The following is an 11,811-nucleotide window of genomic DNA, read 5'->3' on the forward strand; positions in this document are numbered from 1 at the left end:
CCACGCTGGGGACATCGGTGTCCTAAAACCGTGCAGCTCTTCAGACGCCCAGCCCCGAAGCTGAGCAGCCCTCCATGTCCTTTCCCTGCTCAAGTGCCACCCAGCAGTGGGGGTGGGGTACACAGGTGCCCTCCTTTGGTCCTACCACCCCATGCCCCCTGCATTTGCGGGTGGGCAGCGAGCCCCTCGTGGGCACAAGCCCAGCTCCTGTGCCCAGGGAGAGCTGTGCTGTGAGTGGGGGTCCCCTCCTCGTCTGGGCAATGCAGCCACTGCCACCTGCACAATAAACCTTGGGCTCAGGGCAGCCGTTCCAGTCTTGTTTTCATTGTGGCTTAGGCATTCATGCCCCCAGAGCTAGTTGTGGCACCGTGGTGGTGTGTAGGGGCTGGTGAGTGCATCTGCCCTGCCCCTGGCAAGGGGACAGACTGTGACAGCTGCTCCACAGCCCCCATCTGCCCTGGGAGCAAACCCGGGGTGCCTGTGGGCAGAGCCTTGGCTGCCAAATGCAGGCAGGGGACTCCAGGATGGATTGCACCATGAGGACACTGCTCCTCCTGCTCCCCAGGCAGAGGCTGCAGGGCAGGCCAGCAGCAAAGCAGCAGAGGGTGGGAATGGCAGGCAGGGAGAAGGGCTGGCAGTGAGCCCACACGTCAGGCTCTCATCTCTCATGGGTTTTAACCCAAAATAGCCATTCTTCATTCAAGCCCAAGCTTGGTGGGGCCCTGAGCAAGCTGCTCTAGCTGGAGCTGTCTCTGCTCACTGCAAGGGGGGGTGGAGAAGCTGACCTTTGAGGGTCCCTTCCAACCTGCTGCATTCTGAGATGCTGTGATCCATCCTTTGGCACTCTGGGTGCTCCTTGGCGAGATGTCCTACCCGTGGGGAGCAGCAGAGTGGTGATCTTGCTGATCTCCCAGCAATCTGGGAAGGATTTCTTCCCAATCTCCAGTCTAAATCCCCCCTCCTCAAGCTTCAATCCATCCCCTCTCATCCTGCCCTCATGGAAAGTCCCTTCCTGGCTTTCTTGTAGCCCCCTTCAGGTACCGGAAGGCTGCTCTAAGGTCTCCCCGAAGCCTTCTCTTCCCCAGGCAGCAGATGAGCTGCACGTTGTGACCAACCTGAGCTCAAACCCAACCTCCTTTGGGGCTGCTCTGCCTCGAGCGTCCTTCCCACTCTGGCCGGCCCCCTCGGCGCAGCCCCCTCGGCGCAGCCCCCTCGGCGCAGCCCCCTCGGCGCAGCCCTGCGGGGTGCTGCCGGAGCCCCGCCGCCCGGCTCGCCCCGAGTCCCTTTGGCACCGGTGAGCAGCTTAATTCCCTGACACGCTTGGCTGAGCACTCCCCACCCCCTTGCAACTGCCTCCTAGTCCAGGAAGGAGCAGAGGAGCTTTTGCCTCACTTTTCGCATAGCTTTCAGCAGCTCCAATGTCATCGCCTAGGCGACCGGGACGCTACTTGGTTGTAGTGCAGTGAGGAGCAGAGATCCTCAATCCCAGGCCACTCCTGCCCGCGGGAGACCTCCAGAGGAACCTGAAACACTTGGGGACACAGAGCAGGTAGGAGGAAAAGCCCCCAGCAGAAGGAAACCGCCTTGCTGTTTGTGTGTGCGTGAGAGAGAGCTGCCCAGCACCGCTCCCCCCGCGGGCCGGGGAAGGCAGCTGGAGGATGGTTCGTGTCCCTGGCGCTCTGCGGGCTTCAGCCACACAGTGGCAAAGCCTCTCGGAAAGTTTGCTCCCCGGTGCCTTAAATCCGGAGTTAAGGCTCTTGAGGAGGTCAAGCTGCTGTGAATGGGGAAAGCAGCGGCGGGGCTGGGGGCCAGCCGGACGCTGAGGCTGGCTCCTGCCGCTGGCTCCCGAGGCAGGGCTGCTGCAGAGGGCAGGAGGGGGAGCTGCCCGGGTTAGCTCCTTGCTCCTCCATGAGCTGCCTGGCGATGTCTCTGTCCATCAGAGAGGCTTTCAGCTGAACCTGCCTGCTCCTCGGAAGGAAAAGTTCATCAAGGTGCAGTGTGCTGCAGGGCAGCTTTTGGTTGCAAGCCTCATTTTGGAGGTGTGAGTTGAACCATCTGGGAGAAGCCAGCAGCAGGGTTGGCACCCTGGGACCTGGCAGCAGCCTGCAGATGTTAACTTACTTGCTGGATGAGCCCAAAAGTTCCTGCTGTGCAGAGGAAGGGAGGAGAGGAGGCTGTGTGCATTGATCTCCCTCTGAGGTGGCTGCAAGAGGTGGTCAGGCTGCACTCTGGGCTGCCAGAGCAGCAGGACAGCCATGGCTGTGCCACTGCTGGCTGCAACGCTGCAAGAGGCCTTTCTGAGTGCCTAAGCTGATGGTGAGATCAAAGATGAGGCCAAAGATGTTCCACCTGGGGACCACAGAGAGCCATCACACACCTGCAGCACCTCCTCACCTTCCTGACACCGGTGAGAGGAGGGAGTTGGGGCTGTGATCATTCTGGGAACCTTCTGAGCCTGTGGTCACAGCTCCAGCCCCGGGCTGGATGCTGCAGCTCCATCTGCTCTGCTTCCCCAGGCAGCTCAGGGGGGCTGCAGTGGACCTTGCTGTGTGGTTTCTGCTCTCCTGGAGCTGCCTGAGCTGAGCTGGGGCCTTTTGGATAGAGCCAAAGCCCCAGGGGTGGGGAAAGGACTGAGGACACTGCCTTTCCACCCTCAGCTTTGAGCATTACTTCAGTGAGGGGATCCCCAGATGCCCCCAGCCCACTCCCACGCCCCCAGGGAGGTGGCAGCTCCAGTGCTCAGTGGGCAGCAGGAGTGAAGGTGCCAGAAGGCCTCTGCAGGCTTCCTCTCCATCCTCCTGGCATTGTTATCCCATGTGCAGTTTCCCTGCAATGCCCTGGCCAGCAACAGAGGGAAGCAGCAACCCAGGAACAGGGGAGCAGGGGCAGAGCAGCTCAGCTCCCAGGCAAACACAAGCAGATCCCAGCAGCAGCTCAGCACCCAGCACCAGGGACCCTGCTTCACCTCTCTGGAGCCTTCTGCCTCCAGAAGCCTGCAATAAAAGTGGAGCCCTCCCTGCTGGTCTGAGGCAGGAGGGATGCAGGACCCTTTGTGGGGCCCTTCCCTGGGCAGAGACCTTCTGTTCAGTGAGCAGGTTTGGGGCTGGGGGGGTCACAGCCTCAGGGTGAGGGCTGGGCTGGAGAACTCCTCTGGCAGAAGCTGGGATGATAGCTCAGGACCTGTGGTGCTGGGAAGCTGGCACAGTTCTGGCAGAGCTGAAACAGCCTCCAAGCAGACCTGGGGGGCTGGAAGTGGCAGAGAAGCTGAACCTGGGCTGTGGCTGACCTGCAGCTCTGCTTCGGTCCCTGCTGATGTGCTTAGCCCCAGGCTGGTTGTCTCCCAGAGCCTTTTGCACAGCCATGGCCACGGGGAAGGTGACTGCATCCAGGCCACCTGGTGAGGCTCCTCTAGCAGTCTGGAGCCCTCCCTAGCTCACCTTCACCTCAGCTGTGCCACAGCCCCCCCCTGCTGCACCTCACCACCCTGATCTCCCTGAGCTGGGGGTGCCACCAGCACCCCTTGCATCATGAGGCCCTAAGTGGCACCCTGCTGTAGAGTCAGTGGTGCTGTTGTTGGCACTGCTGCCAGCCTGGGGCAGCCCTGCCTGCAGAGCCTCACTGCCAGCCTGGGGCAGCCCTGCCTGCAGAGCCCTGCTGCCAGCCTGGGGCAGCCCTGCCTGCAGAGCCTCACTGCCAGCCTGGGGCAGCCCTGCCTGCAGAGCCTCACCGCCAGCCTGGGGCAGCCCTGCCTGCAGAGCCCTGCTGCCAGCCTGGGGCAGCCCTGCCTGCAGAGCCCTGCTGCCAGCCTGGGGCAGCCCTGCCTGCAGAGCCTCACTGCCAGCCTGGGGCAGCCCTGCCTGCAGAGCCCTGCTGCCAGCCTGGGGCAGCCCTGCCTGCAGAGCCCTGCTGCCAGCCTGGGGCAGCCCTGCCTGCAGAGCCCTGCTGCCAGCCTCGCTGCCAGGCTGCCATGCCTGCTGCAGGGCTGCCTGCCCAGGCTGTGCAGAGAGGGCTGCAGCAGGGATGTGTTAGCAGCCCCAGCTCCTCCTGCTGCCCCACAGCTCAGGGATGCTGGCAGATGCTGCCCTGGCTCTGCTGGCTCTGAGGAGGGAGCTTCTGCACCGCCCTGGAAACCACTCAGGTTCCTTTCCTGTGGAGGGGCAGCAGCAGCCCCCTGGCCACAGCTGGGGTCACCCCGCAGGACACTGCAGCCAGGGCGCTCCAGAGGTGCTGCCTGCAGCCCAGGGCAGAGCCTGGCTCCTTCCTGGGGCTGTCCTGGGCCAGGGGAAGCAGCATGGAAGCAGGGTAAGGCCAGCAGCACTCAGCCACCTCAGCTCCGGGCTGCCTCTCTTCTCAGAGCTGCTTCCTGGCTCCTTTCGTTTCTCTGCGTGGGGCCAGGAGGGATGGGAGGGCACCAGGCTGGCACTGCTGGCTGCTCTGTGAGGAGAGCCAAGGGCAAGGGGAGCCGAGGGCAAGGAGCCTTCCTCCTCCCTGTGAGGAGTGCCTGTGGCTGCCATGTCTGTGGGTGCAGCAAAGGCAGCCCCCAGGATGAGCTGGGGGGGGTCACCACCCTGCTTTCGCTTTCACTCCTGGTCCCTGCAGCCACTGGCTCCCCAGCTGGCTCAGAGGGGCCTGGGTGCCCCCCAGCATCTCCCAGCTGGAAGGTGGCTGCCTGGTGCTGGGCAAAGCGAGCCCCAGGAGCAGGAAGCTCTCAGACTTTCACTATGAGCTGCTGGTGCTGAGCTGCACGGAGCTGCTGGTGCTGAGCTGCACGGAGCTGCTGGCGCTGCTGTGGGGGGCAGGAGCAGCCAGAGGATACCTGGGGACCATCCACGGGCAGGGAAGTGGTGCTGCTGCTTCCAGGGAGTGAGTCAATGAGGAGGAGGAGGAGGAGGAGGAGGAGGAGGATTGCACAGCAGGGCTGCCAGGGGAGGGAAGGCAGCGTGGGGCTCAAGATGGCTCCGTGCTGCTGCTGGGCTTGCAGAGCTGCCAGGCTGGCAGGGCTGTTGCAGGGCTGCTGGGCTTGCAGGGCTGTTGCAGGGCTGTTGCAGGGCTGCTGGGCTGGCAGGGCTGCTGGGCTTACAGGGCTGTTGCAGGGCTGCTGGGCTGGCAGAGCTGCCAGGCTTGCAGGGCTGCTGGGCTGGCAGGGCTCTTGCAGGGCTGTTGCAGGGCTGCTGGGCTGGCAGGGCTGCTGGGCTTACAGGGCTGTTGCAGGGCTCTTGCAGGGCTGTTGCAGGGCTGCTGGGCTGGCAGGGCTGCTGGGCTTACAGGGCTGTTGCAGGGCTGCTGGGCTGGCAGAGCTGCCAGGCTTGCAGGGCTGCTGGGCTTGCAGGGCTCTTGCAGGGCTGTTGCAGGGCTGCTGGGCTGGCAGGGCTGCTGGGCTTACAGGGCTGTTGCAGGGCTCTTGCAGGGCTGTTGCAGGGCTCTTGCAGGGCTGTTGCAGGGCTGCTGGGCTGGCAGGGCTGTTGCAGGGCTGCTGGGCTGGCAGGGCTGTTGCAGGGCTGTTGCAGGGCTGCTGGGCTTGCAGGGCTGCTGGGCAGGAAGGCTGCAGCACCCCATGGGCACCTGGAATGGGAGCCCTGGGGCCAGTGCCCGGCAGGAATGGGCTGGCATCCCCATGCCCTGCTGCTCCAGGACCATCACCACGATGCCATCAGGGAAGCCTGCAGGGAAGGTGCTCCCAGCCCTGCCCTGTGCCAGCTGCCTTTTGGTGCAGCAGCCTCTGGGGCAGGCTGAGCTGGGTGACCCCCTGCACATCACAACCTGGCCTGCAGCCCCCCCACAAAGAGCCCTCTGGGGCTCCCTGCTGTGCCACCAGGACTGAGGGGCAGAGCTCCTGCCCTTCCCTGGGCACTTTGGGTGGCCTCAGGCAGTGGTGACCTTGCTGTTTCTCTTTGTCCCCAGGGTGATTTACCCTGAGTCAGACTCCCCCTCGGTGAAGATGTCTCAGGCCTCTCCAGCTGATGAAGGCACAACGTTTGAGCACCTCTGGAGCACTCTGTGAGTGGTGGCTGGTCCTTAGCCCTGCCAGCACATCCCCCCTGTGGCCCAAGGGGACACAGCCTTCCCCTGCACCTCCCAGCTTTCACCCACTCCTTTGCCAGGCTGGGAATTCTGCTCCCAGCCTCTGGTCTCCCTGCTCAGCCCTTTCCTTTGGCCAGACCCCCTTGCCCTGGTGACCCTGGGCAGCTCAGAGGCCATGGAGTGTGGGCATGCTGTAAGCAGAGCCCCACAACCCTCGTTCCCAGCTCCTGGCTGCTGCTGCTGGGCCCTGCAGCTGGGCTGTGGCAGGGGGTGCTGGCCCCAGGCCTGGGAGGAGCTGTGCTCACTCCTGAGCCCCCAGGCTTGGCAGCTGCTGGTGAACATGGCTTCACTTAAACATCTTCCAGCAGCCTCCTGGCCTTTGAGCCTCACACTCCAAGCAAGCAGGGAGCAGGACCTTGCTTCAGCTCATCCTCTTCCTTCCTCTCACCTAAAGTCACCCCAAGGTGACAGCCCAGAGCAGCTGGATCCAGAGCTTCCCAGCCCTGCTTGCTTCCCCCAGCTGGGCTGCTGCCTGAGCAGAGCCTGCCCTGCCAGCTGACAACGAGGGCAGAGGGAGATGCTGGGAAGGGGTCAGGGTTGAAGGGGATGGGGAGCTGCTGGGGAGCTGGCAGGATGACTGTGCTGTCCCCTTTCCCACAGGGAGCCAGACAGCACCTACTTTGACCTGCCTGCAGCCAGCCACACCGGCAGCAGCGAGGGCTCCAACCGCGCCGAGGTCACCATGGACGTCTTCCAGATGAGGAGCATGAACGACTCAGTCATGGTGAGTGTGGTGCTCAGACAGCTCTGAGGGGCCCCAGGACAGAGAGAAGGAAGGCTTTTTGTATGCTGAGGGTGGTGGGAGCCTGGCCCAGGCTGCCCAGGGAGGTGAACGTCCCTGGAACCACTACAGGTCAGGCTGGATGGGACCCTGAGCAACCTGCTCGGGGTGAAAACCTTCCTGCTCATTGCAGTGGCTTAGAGCTGGGCCAGGGGAGCCTGGAAGGTCTCTTCCCACCCAGACCAGCCTGTGACTGACACCCCCAGGTCACACAGCAGCAGGGGCTCTGGCAAGCTCCAGTGCCTGCACAGGAGGAGGGGAGAACCTGCTCTGTACAGAGCAAAAGCTGTTTGTAAGCTGCTGGAAGGATCCTGTGTGCTCACAGGGTCCAGCTCTGCTCCTGCCACAGTCCCTGGGGCTCTGTCCCGCTGCTCTTCACTCCAAGAATCCTAAAAGGGTTTGGATTAGAAGGGATCTTAAAGCTCATCCAGCTCCAAGCCCCTGCCACGGGCAGGGTCAGCTCCCACCTGCCCAGGCTGCCCAAGCCCCCAGCCAAGCTGCTGTGCCTCCATCCCAGCCAGGGCCAGCGGGGGACACACGCAGGGCACCCGTGCATGTTCCGTGCCCGGAGCTGGGTGTCCTCCCCGCAGCATCCCTGCCGCAGCTGCCGCCCCAGCCTCTCCCTCCGGAACGCTGCCGTTTCCCTCCACACCAGCTCGCAGCCCCTCCCCCTGCCTCCTTTTCCCTCTCTTTTCCCTCCTTTCCCTCCCTTCCCGGCTTTTGCCCGCGGGCAGGAGGCTGGGGAGGGCTCAGGCGCTAATTGGGGAGCTGCCCCCGGCTGAGCCTCGCTGCCACCTCTCCTGTGCCTGAAGCTGAGCCCTGCACAGCCCCGGCTGCCGTGCACCAGGGCAGAGCCAGCTCCTGGCCTGGGCTGGGATAACGATCCCGTGGGAACCGCTGGCACTGTCCCCATGGCACTGCGAGCCGCGGGCAGCTCCTGCCAGCTGCCGGCACCGAACCCGCGGCGAAGGCAGAGCCTGGGGGCGAGGCCAGCCCTGGGCTGCAGCCTGGGCACACCGCAGCCCTCTGGGCTGCTCCAGCCTGCAGCCCCCCAGCGCCCTGGCCGGGGGAAGCAGCACTGCCCACTGCCTCCAGCTGGGAGGGAGCCTGCCTGGTCCCTGCAGACATTTGTCTGTCTGTCCACCCATCCATGTGTCCACCACAGAGCCACTCAGGTTGGAGAAGACCCTTGAGATCCAGCCCCCCTCACATCCAGCCCCCCTCACATCCTTCCTTCCAGACAGCTCTCCCTCTGTGTCCACTGAGATGCCTCTCTAGCCATCCATCCCTGTCTATCCCTATCCATCCCCATCACCTAGCACTATCTCTCCATCTCTCTCCATCTTGGCACCCATCTACCCATATCTGCTCACTGACATGTCTCTCTATCCATCTCTCCTTATCTATCCCTATCTCTCCATATCCCTCCTTATCTCTCCCTATCTCTCCTTGTCTCTCCCTACCTCTCTGTATCTCTCCATCTCGATCCCCATCCATCCATCCATCCACACCGATCCCCATCTCTCCCTCCAGACAGGGACAGCTCCACCTCTCCCGGCTGTGGAGCTGTCTCAGAGTCCCTGCCTGGTGTGGCTGCTGCCAGCACAGCCCCAGCTGGGGGCTGCTGGCCAGATGTGCTCCCGGCCCAGCGCGGCTGGGAGCAGGCTCTGGCGCGGCCGGACCCCTGCTCTCCCTGCAGTGGGGGTGGTTGGTATCGCCCAGTCCACCAGTGGGCAAGCTGGGGCCTGCCCCGAGCTGAGCTGCATAGTCATGAGGGACAGAGGGGGTGGGCCCCGATTTGTTGTTGGATGCAGCTGACTGGACTCGGGGAGATGCAAAAAGCAAAGGAGGCGGCGGCAGGACGGGCGCCGGGCGCAGCATCCCTGGCACTGCCGCCTCCTGCCACCTGCCCTCCCTGCCCGCCCCGGCCCTGCTGCCACCCCGACCCCATGCCTCCCGTGGCGGGACCCTTCCCAGCGCGCCGTGGCCCCCGAGACGACTAAGATGCTGTACATCAGCGACCCGATGCAGCAGTACCCCACGGTAGGTGCCGCTGCTTCCCCCTGCGCCCAGCGCCGCCTGCGGGCTCTCCCCTGCCGGCTGAGCCTTCCTGCCCGCCGCTGCCCAGGGTGTGCCAGGGGTCTGTCATGGTGCAGCCTTTCCCCACCCCAGGGCTGCTCCAGCCCCATCCATGAGCCATGGGGGCTGCAGCCTCGGCCGCTGTTCGTCTCTCGCTTTGCCTTCTCTGCTGCTTGCGGAGCGCCAAGGGGTGGCCGAAGCCTCTGGAGCGCAGGGGTGCCAGGCTCCTGTGGCAGGGCTGTCCGCTGGAGCGTCCCTCTGGGCACCACCCGCACCGGTTTGCCGTCCACTGGGGAGCTCAGCCGAGCTCCCAGGCTGTGCCTGCAGCCCCGGGCAGGTTTTGAAGTCCCGGGGAGGGCAGAGCCGCCGGGACGGAGCCTGTGCCGCAGGGGGGTCCTCGGCAGCCCCGGCCTCGGGGACTGCTTTGCTGGGCAGAAGGGGCTGGGGGCTGCTCTGTGGCACTGGGAAATGTTGGCTGCAGGCATGGAGGCTGCACTTTGGAGCATGGTTTGATGGTGGTGCTGGGTCAGGGCTTGGACTCAATGACCTCAGGAGGCTTTTCCAGCCCAAACCGTTCTGTGGTCCTCTGGATGCTGTGGAGATGGAAAGGTGCAGGTCTGTGCTTCCCAGCCACAGCTTGCCTCATCCCTGGTGCTCTCGGGTGTGTTGGGACAGGGCAGGGATGTGCTGGGGTCCTTTGGGAGGGCAGAGCTGTCCCTTGAGAGGTTATGGCTGCTCTGGTTGTGGATGTTTGCCTCGGGGTGTGGATAACCACGAGTGGGGATGGCCAGAGGGCTGCTTGCAGACACCCACAGGAGCTGTGCTGGCTTTGTTCACACACCCAGACACAGATCCAAACCTTCCCTTTCTCCCTCAAGGGAATGACTCCCAAATTCAGTCACTTTCAAGAAGCATTTCCCCCTGCCCCTCCTTGGGGTTTCTCTGCCAGTGGATTTGCACAGCCCCAGTGCTGAGGTGCTGCCTGTTTGCTCTGTGCTGCAGGAGAGCCCAGCTCCCAGCCCAGCTCCCAGCCCAGCTCCCAGCCCAGCTCCCAGCCCAGCCTTGCCTCTCAGATCCTCCTGTGGGCTGAGGCTGTCCTTTTGCCCAAGGGAAGGCTCTCCCCATGCAGGGCTTGGGATGCTCTCCACCGTGGGTCAGTCCCAGTTTCCCTGCCTTTGGGAAGGTTGAGCTTTTCAAGCCCAGCCTTCAGCTGCTCTCACCCCGGCTCTGGAGTCACACAGTCATCTGGGGGTGATGTTTGTGGAGCCTTTTGTCTGGTCCCTTCCAAGGGGTACCTCAGCCCCAGCCCATGCTGCAGCTCCAGGCTCCTGGCTCCCAGCAGGGGCAGCTGCTGCTGGGTGCTCTGGGGGCACAGGGTCGCTCTGCAGACCACCTGGGCTGCTCCTCAAGCCTTTGCTCCTCATCCATTCCTAAACCAGGCACATGGCTGGGTCCTGCCCACATGCAGCCTGTTTCCCAGGGCCCTTCTCTTGCCTCAGGAGAGCAAAAGAGCTCAGGTGTGATAGTCCTGGGCTGCAGATCAGTCCTGACAAGCAACAATTTCCTTTCCCCTCACTGCTCTTCTCCCGTTCAATACCTGAGCTTGGCTTCCCAGGGCTGACTGTGCCACTGGCACCCTGCAGCCCCCCCCCAGCAGTTCCCCAGCTGGCCAAAGGGCTTCCCATGCACCCATCTGGCTGCAGCTTTCTCCTGCAGGTGAAGCCTGGGACCGTGGAAGGCCTGGCCAGGGGTGGGTTGCCTTTACCTGGGCTATTTATAGAGCAGTGAGAAGAAATAGAGGGGTTTGTGCACGTATTTTAGGGAGAAAAGGGCTGTCTGTGTGAAAGCAAGCCAGGTCTTGTCCAGCATTCCTCCAGTTAGTCACAGGCTCCAACGACCTTGTGAGAGATGCAGACAAGAGGAGAACTTCCCTGGAGAAGGCTGATTGCCTCTAAAGCACTGGAGATCGTTTGGGTGAGGTTGGGATCCCAAGTCAAAACACGTCTCTGATTCCTGAGCCGTGAGCCTTGCAGCCCTCCCGAGCAGCAGGCAGATGGCTGAGCCTGCTCCTGTCCCACAGCCACCTTCCAGCACCCCCTGGGGTCCCAGCTGGGGCTGGTGGCCGGAGGGAAGGACCCCGCTGAGGCGTGGGGGAGGCTGGGGCTGGGCAGGGGGGTGGCCCCATCCTGCACCGAGCAGGGTGCTGAGTGACCACCACACGGGCACTGTGTGGCCACCAGGGCCAAGCCACCGGCAGCATCCACCTCTGGGACTGGCAGGGTTGCTGCTGGCTTGCAAAGGGCAAGAGAACAACCCTTGGGCAGCTCGGGGATGGCAGATCCTGGGGCGAACCCCAAGCCTCTCCCTCGGAGGAAGAGCCAGGGCTGGGGAGAGCCAGGGCTGGGAAGAGCCAGGGCTGGGGAGAGCCAGGGCTGGGGAGAGCCAGGGGTGGGCTCCCGGGGGGGTTAGTGTTGGTTTCTTTCTCGACTGTGGGAAAAGAATGGAGGGGGCTGGTCTGGTTTTGAGATGAAAGATTAAGCCTGAGGCTGCTGAGAAGGTCACTTTGCCCAGGCTGTGCCTGCAGGTGGAAGAGCTGCCAGCTCCCACTGGAAGTGCCCAGCAGGAATGGCTCAGAATGAGCAAAAGTGGTGTGAAAAGTCAGGCTTTGGTCCTGGGTTGGACTCCATGTCTGGGACCAGAGCCAGCACCGTGCCCAGAGGTCCCTTTGCCCTGTGACCACCCTGCAGCCTGCTGCACCCCAGCCTCACGCTTTGGAGGTTTGAGGTTTCCCCCAAATTAGCTCTGCCCCGGCTCAGGCTGCTGACAGCTACCAGCCAGGCTGGGAAGAGAATTCCACAAACCACCATTCA

Source organism: Dryobates pubescens, chromosome 33 (genome assembly GCF_014839835.1).
Source record: "Dryobates pubescens isolate bDryPub1 chromosome 33, bDryPub1.pri, whole genome shotgun sequence".
In the NCBI taxonomy this organism is placed as follows: Eukaryota; Metazoa; Chordata; class Aves; order Piciformes; family Picidae; genus Dryobates; species Dryobates pubescens.